Source organism: Pinus tabuliformis, chromosome J (assembly GCF_031772625.1).
Source record: "Pinus tabuliformis cultivar Carrire ecotype Pingquan chromosome J, CPIR1, whole genome shotgun sequence".
Taxonomy (NCBI): domain Eukaryota; kingdom Viridiplantae; phylum Streptophyta; class Pinopsida; order Pinales; family Pinaceae; genus Pinus; species Pinus tabuliformis.
Window position 1 is genome coordinate 368,881,653 of NC_142295.1, and position 11,776 is coordinate 368,893,428.

General features: G+C 34.9%; 1 pseudogene; it reads right to left on the reverse strand.

Moving 5' to 3' along the window:
- Positions 1-9,814: 9,814 nt before the first annotated feature.
- On the reverse strand, positions 9,815-10,729 carry LOC149227273 (F-box/kelch-repeat protein At5g15710-like; annotated as a pseudogene).
- Between the last annotated feature and the right edge of the window lie 1,047 nt (positions 10,730-11,776).

Below are 11,776 nucleotides of genomic sequence, written 5' to 3' on the forward strand. Positions count from 1 at the left end.
TAGGTCCTTGATGACACTTACTGCCCTCAATCTTGTATTTACAAATGGTTGTTCAAAATGTCTAACTTTTGGAATTTATTTGATGTATTCACTACCCATCGTTCAAAATGTTTTATGGAATCTCTTCATTTTAATATTACAAATATTGTGGGTACTCTATCTGTCGTAAGTATATTGTAATGTAATGACTAATGACAATTGCTTTATGGAGACTAATAAGATTTGTTCATGAATATTGGCTCAACCAAAATTATAATTTATAAATAATTATATTAGGACAATTTTTTTTTTTTTTAAATTGTGTTTAGAGTTCAAAAGTGCTTTTGGAAATAAAAATCATTTTAAATATTAAATCAAATTTTAATATATATATATATATATATATATATATATATATATATATATATTAAAAAAAAATTATAAGTATAAAATTTATTAAAATTTAATTAAAACATAAACAAATATATTATTAATAATAAAATATTCAACATAATTTTTTCCTCAAAATTAAATCAATATAGTACAATATAGATATATATTAACAAAGGTTATGCCTCTATCTCTTATGTTTTATAAAAAAACTATTTCTTATGTTTTATAAGATAATCAAGGATGAAATGGAAATAGGAAAATTGCAAGGAAACTGTTTTAAAATAAAAATATTAAATTAAAAAAGTTATAGCATTAAATAACAATACTAATAATAAAATAAGATTGTAAATATTTATTTACCACAATAAAATAAGATTGGATATTATTATTATTTAAATTTATACATTTAAGATTTTGATTAAGTTATGCATGAAACAAATGTTTGACTGATAACAAATCTTGTAACTCTCACATGTGAAAGTAGTTTGGATAGGCAGTTACCTATCCCTAACTACTTTCTGGAAGATTAATTCTCCAAGAAGAGATCAAGAGGATATTGGTACCTGAGATGAAGAAAGGAGAAGGAAAATGAGATGTCTTCGTGCTGATATGTCAAATGGGTCAAGGAGCTAAGTCTTGTTAAGATAAGTTAGCTATTGAAAATAAGACAGTAGACTTCACGAAAGCATCTGTCATGTGAGCAACAACTCAAGGGGAGACTTTGGCTTGAAAGCAAGTCTCATGGTTGGGAGCAAATTTGTTAATTTATAGTTGAATCTCATCTAGGAGGACAACAGTGGAAATATACAGAAGAAGATAAGTATCTAGAACTCTGATTTCTGCTTGAAAGTAGTAGAAGGGTTATTACAGTAGAAACCCTATCTAGAATTCTCATACATGAAATATACTGTCTAAATTAGAATTCTGATTTTTTATTAAGTCTAAATTAGAACTCCGACTTTCTGTTAAAAGCGATAGATGGGTTATTAGAGGAGAAATTTGATGTCAAACCCTAGACATATTTTGCTTATAGCTGCCTAGTAGTGGGTGTGTAACCTCTTAATAAAAGAACACAAAGGAATAAAACTGTAAGAGAATCTGGAAAATTCAGTATGTATAATTCTTTAAGTAAAGGGAATAGACAAACAGGAAACCCCTTGAAAATAACGATGTTATTAGAAAACCTTATGGAAAAAGCATTTCCAGTTCTAGAAAGAATACAGTATGAACACAAACATTCCAGCTAGGAATATTACCCTAGTAGGGTTTCAACCCTTTATATACCCTTTAGTTATAAGAGAAAATAAACAGAGTTGACCGACTTATTTGGCTGCTAATTTAACTTAAAGATTACATTTGAATAAGAAACCCGAAATAAACCCATTTTCAGAGATAATAAAAAAGGAAAGGATTCATTACAAATTACCACGCGGAATCTATTACAGGAAAATGAAACATAATACAACTACGCATGAAAGGAGACCAATAGGTCCAAGATGTAGTAATTAACAGAGGAAAACACATAAATACAAATCTTGCTAAGGCATGATCAATCTCAAGTATGTAGTAGAGGAATTAGAGTATTGATAACCAAACATAGTATAAACCTGTATATGTATTGGAACCTTTTATATTGAATAAAAAAATAATGCTCTTTTAATGAGAGAAGGATGAGATAATTCAAATAAAAGGCTATTAAGCACCTTGCCAAATCATAGACCAGTATCGAGAAAAATAGTCGCACAAATAGATTATAATCAAACAAATAAGAGGCAGAGGTTCGACAAATAAAGTTCCAACTAAAACATGAAAGACGAACTTACAAATTAAGCCGTCCACAACTGTCTTGAGTTAAATTACAACTTGAAAGCTCGGGAAAACTAACAAACCATTTGGGGTTTGCTTTACTAGAACTAATTTAAAACAAAAACACGACAGCTCAGAAGCAGCGCCGAGAAATGATTATGTTCTGGACATCTATGCTCTGGTCTCAGAGCTAGTAAAAAGTCTAAGGACTTAACATCAGAACTGACAATTAAGCCATTAAAACCCTTAAGGACTTCAAACCTTGCATATCAAGAAATACCTGGAACTATCCTTCAATTTACCTAGAATAGAATAGGCATAGAGGTTGCAAATCCGCGGTCCGACTCAGTGAGGTGGGGTCTCAACTTGGAGGGAACCAGATGCTGCTGGAAACCCTCAGGGCATATAGAATTAAATGTTAAATACAAGAAGAAACTTTCAAATATCTATTGCAGGAAGAAAAAATACCGAAGAACGGAGACACCTCTATTTACCTTGTTAGGCTTGTCACAAAGGAAAGACCAAAGTTGTCTCGACGCACTGTTCACCCAACAGGAAGTCACGGAGGAAATACAATTGAATAAGGGAAGTATGATCAACTGCTTGGAGTAGTGAAAGGAAACCGGAGATAAAACCCGTAGCCAAGAACCGAAACAGGGTAGCTCTGCCAAACAAAGAAAGAAATGCCAAAGTTTCCCGAGGATGCCATGACCAAAGGAATGAAGGCAAGCCTATTCAGTCGTCTGATGGAGTGGAGCTATAGCAGACTGTCGATGGGGTGAGCATACCAATGAAGTGATGGATAGGTGTAATACATCAGAGTATTAAATGATTAAACTAAAACCATGTGAAATATGTATGCCAATAATATCGCCAATCAATGCATAAATAATAAATCATAATTGCATAGATTATGTTATGTGTCAAGTAAATTTTACTTGGGGTCAAATAATGACACATTACCTTATAGATTTAATTCATCAAGATTTTGTTATGGTGATATTCCAGTACTGTGGTAATTACTATTATATATATATATATATATATATATATATTAGAGTTGTGACATATAATCGATTGAGGGTGGGCTTCATTAGCAAGGTCACCTAAGACCAAATTTCATGAAGGTTGTTGCACCCGTGCTAGGGGAGGAGACATGCTAAAATCCAGTTAGCTTAGGATTGGTGTGACGTAGGTCGGGTGCGATCCCTAGGTGAGTTTGACAGCTTATGTCTTAGATGCCCTAGGTAACAGTTTCTCAAGCCACGAGTCAAGCCTGGAGGAACACAAACAACTTGACAAACTATCACATTTTTATCAGGGCTAGCCAATCCCTCATCCGCTCAGAAATTAACAAAATTCGTACTCAGCTTGACAAATTAAATAAAAAATCTTTCAGCCTACACCTCAGCTTATCAAGCCATATCGTTTCAAATCTCTGGTTCAGAATCGAAGGATGCTCAGCTCTGAAAGCCCTTAAAACTGAAGAAGGTAAATGTTTAAAGAACACACTGAAATTTGAGAAACTTAGTAAGTTTTCTGACCCTACACACAGGGATCTAATAACCTCTGAAAACCGTCCTTCATCTTCCAGGATAAACTCAGCTCAGATCTCCTTCTTAAACTCTCTTATTTCAAGCCCCACTCATGTTAGCTCCTCCAGCCAACCCTCACCCTCCAGCGAACCCACACCCAATGTAACAGATAGTGCAAACACAGTCATTCAAACACAAGATGAATAGCCACAAATGGAAAACAAATCATGGCTGGAAAATTCTATAGTCTGCTATAACGCTGGGACATTAGATGACATCACATGAGTTAGTGGACATCGGAACAATCCCAGGACTGGAACTGATGCTCCAACGCTAGCCGTAATCAATCCACAGGTCAAAGGGAAAGTATTATGAGCTGTTAGACCCAGCAATATGAACTCTCCAAGCTCTGAATCTAAAGATATTTTTGGAACCTGTAATAAGACACTGACAAATGCAGCAAATGAAACTGAAGCTGAAATTTCCATATATGGAAGTTGCACATGTATGGTAGATGCACATACATAAAAGACGTACATATATGGAAGATATTCACATATAAGAAAGTTACGCATATACGGAAGATATGTGAAATTGCGCATATACGGTAGATGCACATATATAAAAGACGTGCATATACAGAAGATATGGACATATACGAAATTTACACATATACGGAATATATGTGCATAAACGGAAGTTGCGCATATACGGTAGATGCACATATACAAAAGATGGACATATACGAAAAATGTGCGCATATATTGTGTATATGTACAATTTTTGTATATGGAATCTGCATATATATTGTAGATGCACATACATAAAAGACGTGCATATACGGAAGATATGCACATATAAGAAATTTATGTATATACAGAAAATATGCACATATCTTCTGTATATGCACAATTTCCATATTGCGCAATTTCTGTATATGGAATTTGAGCATATACAAAATTTATGTATAGACAGAAGATATGCACATATCTTTCGTATATGCACAATTTCCGTACATGGAATTTGCGCATATACGATGAAGATACATAAACGACGTGCATATACGAAAAATATGCACATATAAAAAAGTTAGGGATATACCGAAGATATGCGCATATCTTTCATATATGCGCAATTTCTGTAAATGAAAATTGCGCATATACGGAAATTGTGCATATACGGAAGATATGTGCATATCTTCCGTATATACATAATTTTCTTATATGTGCACATTTCCGTATACGTGCAATTTCTGTATATGGAAGTTGCGCATATACTTTAGATTCACATATATAAAAGACATGCATATACGGAAGATATACACACATAAAAAAATTACACATATACGGAAGATATGTGCATATACGAAAGTTGCGCATATACAAAAGATACCAATATACAAAAGTTATATATACTAAAGTTTCACATACATGGAGGTTATGTGTATATACGGAAGTTGCACATATACCTGGAAGATATATGCATATAGAAAAATTTCGCATATACAAAAGATATGCGCATATCTTCTGTATATGCACAATTTCCGTATATGAATAATCTCTATATATGGAAGTTGCACATGTATAGTAGATGCACATACATAAAATATGTACATATATGGAAGATATGCATATATAAAAAAGTTACGCATATATGAAAGATATGCACATATCTTCCGCATATGCATAATTTCCATATATGCTCAATTTTTGTATACGGAAGTTGTGCATATACGATAGATGCACATATATAAAAGACGTGCATACATGAAAAATATGCATATATAAGAAATTTACGCATATACAGAAGATATGCGTATATACGGTAGATGCACATATACGAAAGATATGCGCATATATTGCGTATATGCACAATTTTCATATATGCGCAATTTCTGTATATGGAATTTGCGCATATATGAAATTTATGTATATACAGAAGAGATGCGCATATCTTCCGTATATGCACAATTTCTATATATGCACAATTTTTGTATATGGAATTTTCACATATACGATGTAGATACATAAACGATCTGCATATACGAAAGATATGCACATATAAGAAAGTTACGGATATACCGAAGATATGCACATATCTTCCGTATATGCACAATTTCTGTATCTGTACAATTTCTTTATATGGAATTTGTGCATACATGATGTAGATACATAAAATATGTGTATATACGGAAGATATGCACATATAAGACAGTGACAGATATATAGAAAATATGCGCATATCTTCTGTATATGAACAATTTCCATATATGCACAAAAATGCAGTCTTTATATAGGCGCAACCTCTGTATATACACATCTTCTATATATACGCAACTTTCGTATATACACAACCTCTGTATATACACATCTTCTATATGTGCGCAATTTCTGTATATGGAATTTGCATATATACGGTAGATGCACATACATAAAAGATGTGCATATACGGAAGATATGCACATATAAGAAAGTTATGTATATACGGAAAATATGCACATATCTTCTGTATATGCACAATTTCCATATATGCGCAATTTCTGTATATGGAATTTGTGCATATACGAAATTTATGTATAGATGGAAGATATGCACATATCTTTCGTATATGCACAATTTTCGTATATGTGCAATTTATGTATATGGAATTTGCGCATATACGATGAAGATACATAAACTATGTGCATATACGGAAGATATGCACATATAAGAAAATTAGGGATATACCGAAGATATGTGCATATCTTCCGTATATGCACAATTTCCGTATATGCGCAATTTCTGTATATGGAAATTGCGCATATACGGAAATTGTGCATATACGGAAGATATGTGCATATCTTCCGTATATACATAATTTTCTTATATGTGCACATTTCTGTATATGTGCAATTTTTGTATATGGATGTTGCGCATACACTGTAGATTCACATATATAAAAGACATGCATATACGGAAGATATATACATATAAGAAAGTTACGCATATACGGAAGTTGCGCATATACAAAATATGCACATATATAAAAGTTATATATACTAAAGTTTCACATACATGGAGGTTATGTGTATATATGGAAGTTGCACATATACCTGGAAGATATTTGCATATAGAAAAATTTCGCATATACAAAAAATATGCGCATATCTTCCATATATGCACAATTTCTATATATGAAAAATTTCCATATATGGAAGTTGCACATGTACAGTAGATGCACATACATAAAAGATGTACATATATGAAAGATATGCATATATAATAAAGTCACGCATATATGCATAATTTTCATATATGCGCAATTTTTGTATACGGAAGTTGTGCATATATGGTAGATGCACATATATAAAAGATGTGCATACACGGAAGATATGCACAAATAAAAAATTTACGCATATACATAAGTTGCGCATATACAAAAGATGCACATATATGAAAGATATACGCATATATTGTGTATATGCACAATTTCCGTATATGCGCAATTTCTGTATATGGAATTTGCGCATATACGAAATTTATGTATATACGGAAGAGATGTGCATATCTTTCATATATGCACAATTTCCATATATGCACAATTTTTGTATATGGAATTTGTGCATATACGATGCTGATATATAAACAACGTGCTTATACGGTAGATATGCACATTTAAGAAAGTTACGGATATATCGAAGATATGCGCATATTTTCCGTGTATGCACAATTTCCGTATATTCTTAATTTCTGTATATGGAATTTGCGCATATACGATACAGATACATAAAAGACGTGTATATACGGAAGATGTGCACATATAAAAAAGTGACAGATATATAGAAGATATGCGCATATCTTCCGTATATGCACAATTTCCATATATGCACAAAAATGCAGTCTCTATATAGGTGCAACCTCTGTATATACACATCTTTTATATATACGCAACTTCCGTACCCAAAAGTGTTATCTGCCAATTTTAATAATATTTCAAGCCCACTAAGCCGAGTTTTACGAAGTTTTCCTTTGTTAAAATATGTTTGTAATATTAAATGAAAATCAACCCCTGAATGCCACGGCCTCTCCTACGCCGATACGATTGTGATTTGGTCTTGATTCCTCTGTGATCCTTTTCTAAATTTAGAGCTCATGTAATCCATGTATATCCGATATGAAACGTTGTCCTCCCTATTCGATCTCCCCACACCTGATCACTCCTACGTTCCTTTAATCCTCTGCTCTGTTTCCAATTTTCAAAAATTTCCCTTGTTCATTCTCTAACATAAATACAACAACAAGACATGGATGTGACAGCAAGTCAGAAAACGACGCAACAGGGAGGAAACAAAATACTTATGGCTAGCTCAAACTTTTCCAGAATAATATGCAAGGCTTTAATCTCTCAAATTTTCAATTCTCCAAAGAGCATATTATTGTCCACAAATTGTTGGTGTGTCGCCGAGAGATCAGTTTTAGGTATCTTTTTCCTTTTATCTCAGACCCTCTCACTTTGCCTCTTGAAGAAAATGGACCAAGTCTTCTATTGTGATAATAAACAGGAATGGGGATAAAGAAGTGCCTTACCTAAAGCCTTGGATGGAGTGGAATTTCCTTGAGGGAGGTCTGTTGAGAGTAATAGAAAAGAAAGGGGTTATTATCATGGATCTAGTACATCATATCTATTCTTAAGCAAATACAATGGTTGCCAGCATCTGAAAGAGGAATTGCCAATTTAAGTATCATATGCTTTGGATAAGTCCAATTTCATCAACATCCATAGCCTTCGTCGAGATTTCAAAGAGTGAGGTATTTCATGAGCCGAGATTATGCCATCAAGGATTTGTTGCCCCATTATAAAGTTTGTTTGTTTTGAACTAATTATGATGGATGGATCTACAAAGTGGTTGGTTCCAGATGGATCTACAAAGTGAATGTAACAACCCTGGTGAAAATTCCATGTAATAAATGTTAAAAACAATAACCACGGATGAATGAGACACTTATTCCAAGTTGAATGTTGGGAAAGACATCCTATGGGTGTTCATTTCGTTGTTGATGGCTAGGGAAATTGGCAAAGGAAGTGACATGAGGAAACAATGGTTCATGGTGATTCTCAGATAAGTAAGATATCCCTACACTTAACTCTGTTGTTTACACCTGTAGGTTACATGTCGATGATATGTTTGATGAAATTCCTGTCATGGCTAGTAGGGGTATGGTTAAGGCCTTGATCAACTATTTATTTTTGCATCATTGTTTCCCTGGGCTTTACTTAATTATGAGCTTTCATTCCATTCTGGGCGGTGGCCTGGGCTTTGGGCCTGAAAAAGTGGCTCAAATATCGGAGTCGCTGGCACATAATTGGTAAGTTTCATCCACATTCGCTGGCATGCAGGCCTATGAGAGTGACTTTAGGTCTCTGGTCGCTCCCTTGCCCATAGCATGAGAGCGACTGAACCTTAAATTGTCAAGAACAACAGTGGGACCCCGAAACAAGTTGTCTTAGTGGTTGACTTGTCTCCCAAGGGTTCTATTGATGGTGTTAGATGGCTATGTGTGATATTCCATCGATTCCACTTCCTTAAGGCCACCTAGGAGATTGAATCTAATCATAGTAGCCTCTCATCTCATGTTTACCTCGGATGGCATGGTAACTTGGGTGGATGTGGGAGGAGAGAATGTCATCTTCTAGAAAAGTGATAATAACCTTCTCATCAACCCTGCAAGTCAGAATAACTTCCATCTATTTAATGAAATAATTAGTGGCCATTAGAATATACTTGTGTTCACCACTTGAATTGAGATGTATTTCTCCAATGAAGTGTAATCCCCACTGTTAGAATGGAGCTTGAACTTTTATAGGCTTCAATTGTAGAGATTTAACTTTCTATTTTCCCATGAACATCTGGCATTCTAAACAAGCCCTGAAAACAACAATATTGTCTTTAAAAAGGGAACGCTAATAATATATGACTCTCAAAATCTTGTATGTCATGACCTTCCATTATTGTTTTCCATTGCATACTCCACGATAAAGTTCTAAAATAATCTCATGCATTTGTTCTTTAATGACACAAGTTATTAGGATGTCGACATGTTCTTTCCAGTACAAGCTCACGCCTATCTTGGAAACTGTGACCCAACAGAAGTGAAGCAAGATATCCATCTCCAATTAGACCTCTGATTCTCAAAGAGTTCACACACCAATATCTCTGAATGATAATCCCTGAAAAAATACAAGCAATCCCCACTGCCAGCACACTTATAATCAAAATCAGCTTTCTCTCCAAAAAATCTATTGAAGACTTAAACTAGGCATCGTTTCAATCTCCGGCCACCCATCCCCCTGCAGCTCCCAGATATTCAAGAATTTACACTTCTTGGGAGAACCCAATCCTCCCACAAGAGTAAGCCGGCCTCTTCTCTTTATAAGGAAGGAGCACATGAGCTGCTGAGGCCTTGGCACCATGACCTCACTCCAAGTACCCTTCACTAAATCAAATGCAATGATATTATAAGGTCTAGCAGATGTGAGGAAATAGATAACTCCATTACAGTAGACTGTGTCATTGGGTGTCCACACAGCCAACCTCACAGCATATTCACAGGGGACTTCTCCAATCACATGCCATGAATCAGCACATGAATCATAAATTTCTATTGTGGGTTCATAGCTGTTAGCATTTTGTGAAGACCCGCCTACTATAATGACCTGAAAGCTTTCGTCACAACCATATTTGTCAGTAGGGCCAAATTTTCTCTCAATCCACAGATGCAAGGATTCAAATGAGGACAGTGTAATGCAGGCAGCAACCTCCATTTCTTTGCTATCGGATTACAGACTGCAAGATGGTGTGATCCAGTCGAGCTCCCCTTGATAAGGAGCTACTGACCAATTGCTGCCATAGGAAAATGAATGGACGGGGGAAGAAAACAAAGAGGAATTGAATACCATCTATTCGCATTTGGATTATAAGCACAGCAGCAGTCCCTGCAGTTGTATTTAGAGACTACAAATAACCAGGGCACAACAGTACATAGTCAACCTATATTTGAGTTGGGAAAATCGTTTGAAGATTATAGTGGGCACAACACGAGGACTTGCATATCTACACGAGGATTCCGATGTTCGCATTATACACAGAGATATCAAATGTCCCAATATACTTTTAGATGACAAATTTCATGCTAAAATAGCAGATTTTGGATTGGCAAGATTCTTTCCAGAAGGCGAAACCCATGTTTCAACCAAAGTGGGAGGAACAATGTAAGTTGTGCAATTGGTCTATTGACTTATTAACATTGTAAGTTCAATGATTCAGAGAATACTTTCAATTAATTGATTCAGCAGCCACTGAGCCCTCATTCTCCTACCACTAAATACGTAAACCATTTAAACATGTACAGAAATAGCGTTGAAAGGGACGAAATGGTTCAGAAAATACTTTCAAAAACCCTTTCAACGACCTCTAGGAAAGCAAGCTCTTCATTGTCGCCATCGACAGTAGAAGGTTCAGAGGTTTTAATGAAAATTTCAATACCGTTAATATTTAGAGTGCAGATGCCAAGCAAATACTTAATACAACCAGGAACCAAGAAAATGGGCTACACTGGTACCTGCAAGGCTTACAGATTCGAGGCAGAAAACTGATTTGTTCGACGCAGAAAACTGATTTAACCTGTACCTGCCATAAAAAAACCCATAACAAAACACTGGACTGAGATTAAAACGGTGGAAGCAAAATGAGAGAGAATGGGATCAAAAAACCCATTTTTGAGAGCACTAACCTGAAATTTGAACAGAAGAACTCTGAGCACCTAAGCGAACAATTTCTGAATAGGAAAACAAAGCTATAAATAGGGTATACTGAATAACCGAGGGCTAGGTCATGCACAACAGAGTGCATAGCAGAAACGGGACACATTATTGCAGCAAGTAGTGGAAAAGCCCAGAAACATTATTGCAGTAGGGCATGGAAGAGAACAGGAAGAGAAGAAAGCGGAAAGAGGAGGAACAGAAATGGTCGTGGAAGAGAACAGGAAGAGGAGAAACATAAATGGAGTGGTATGACAGATGTCAAC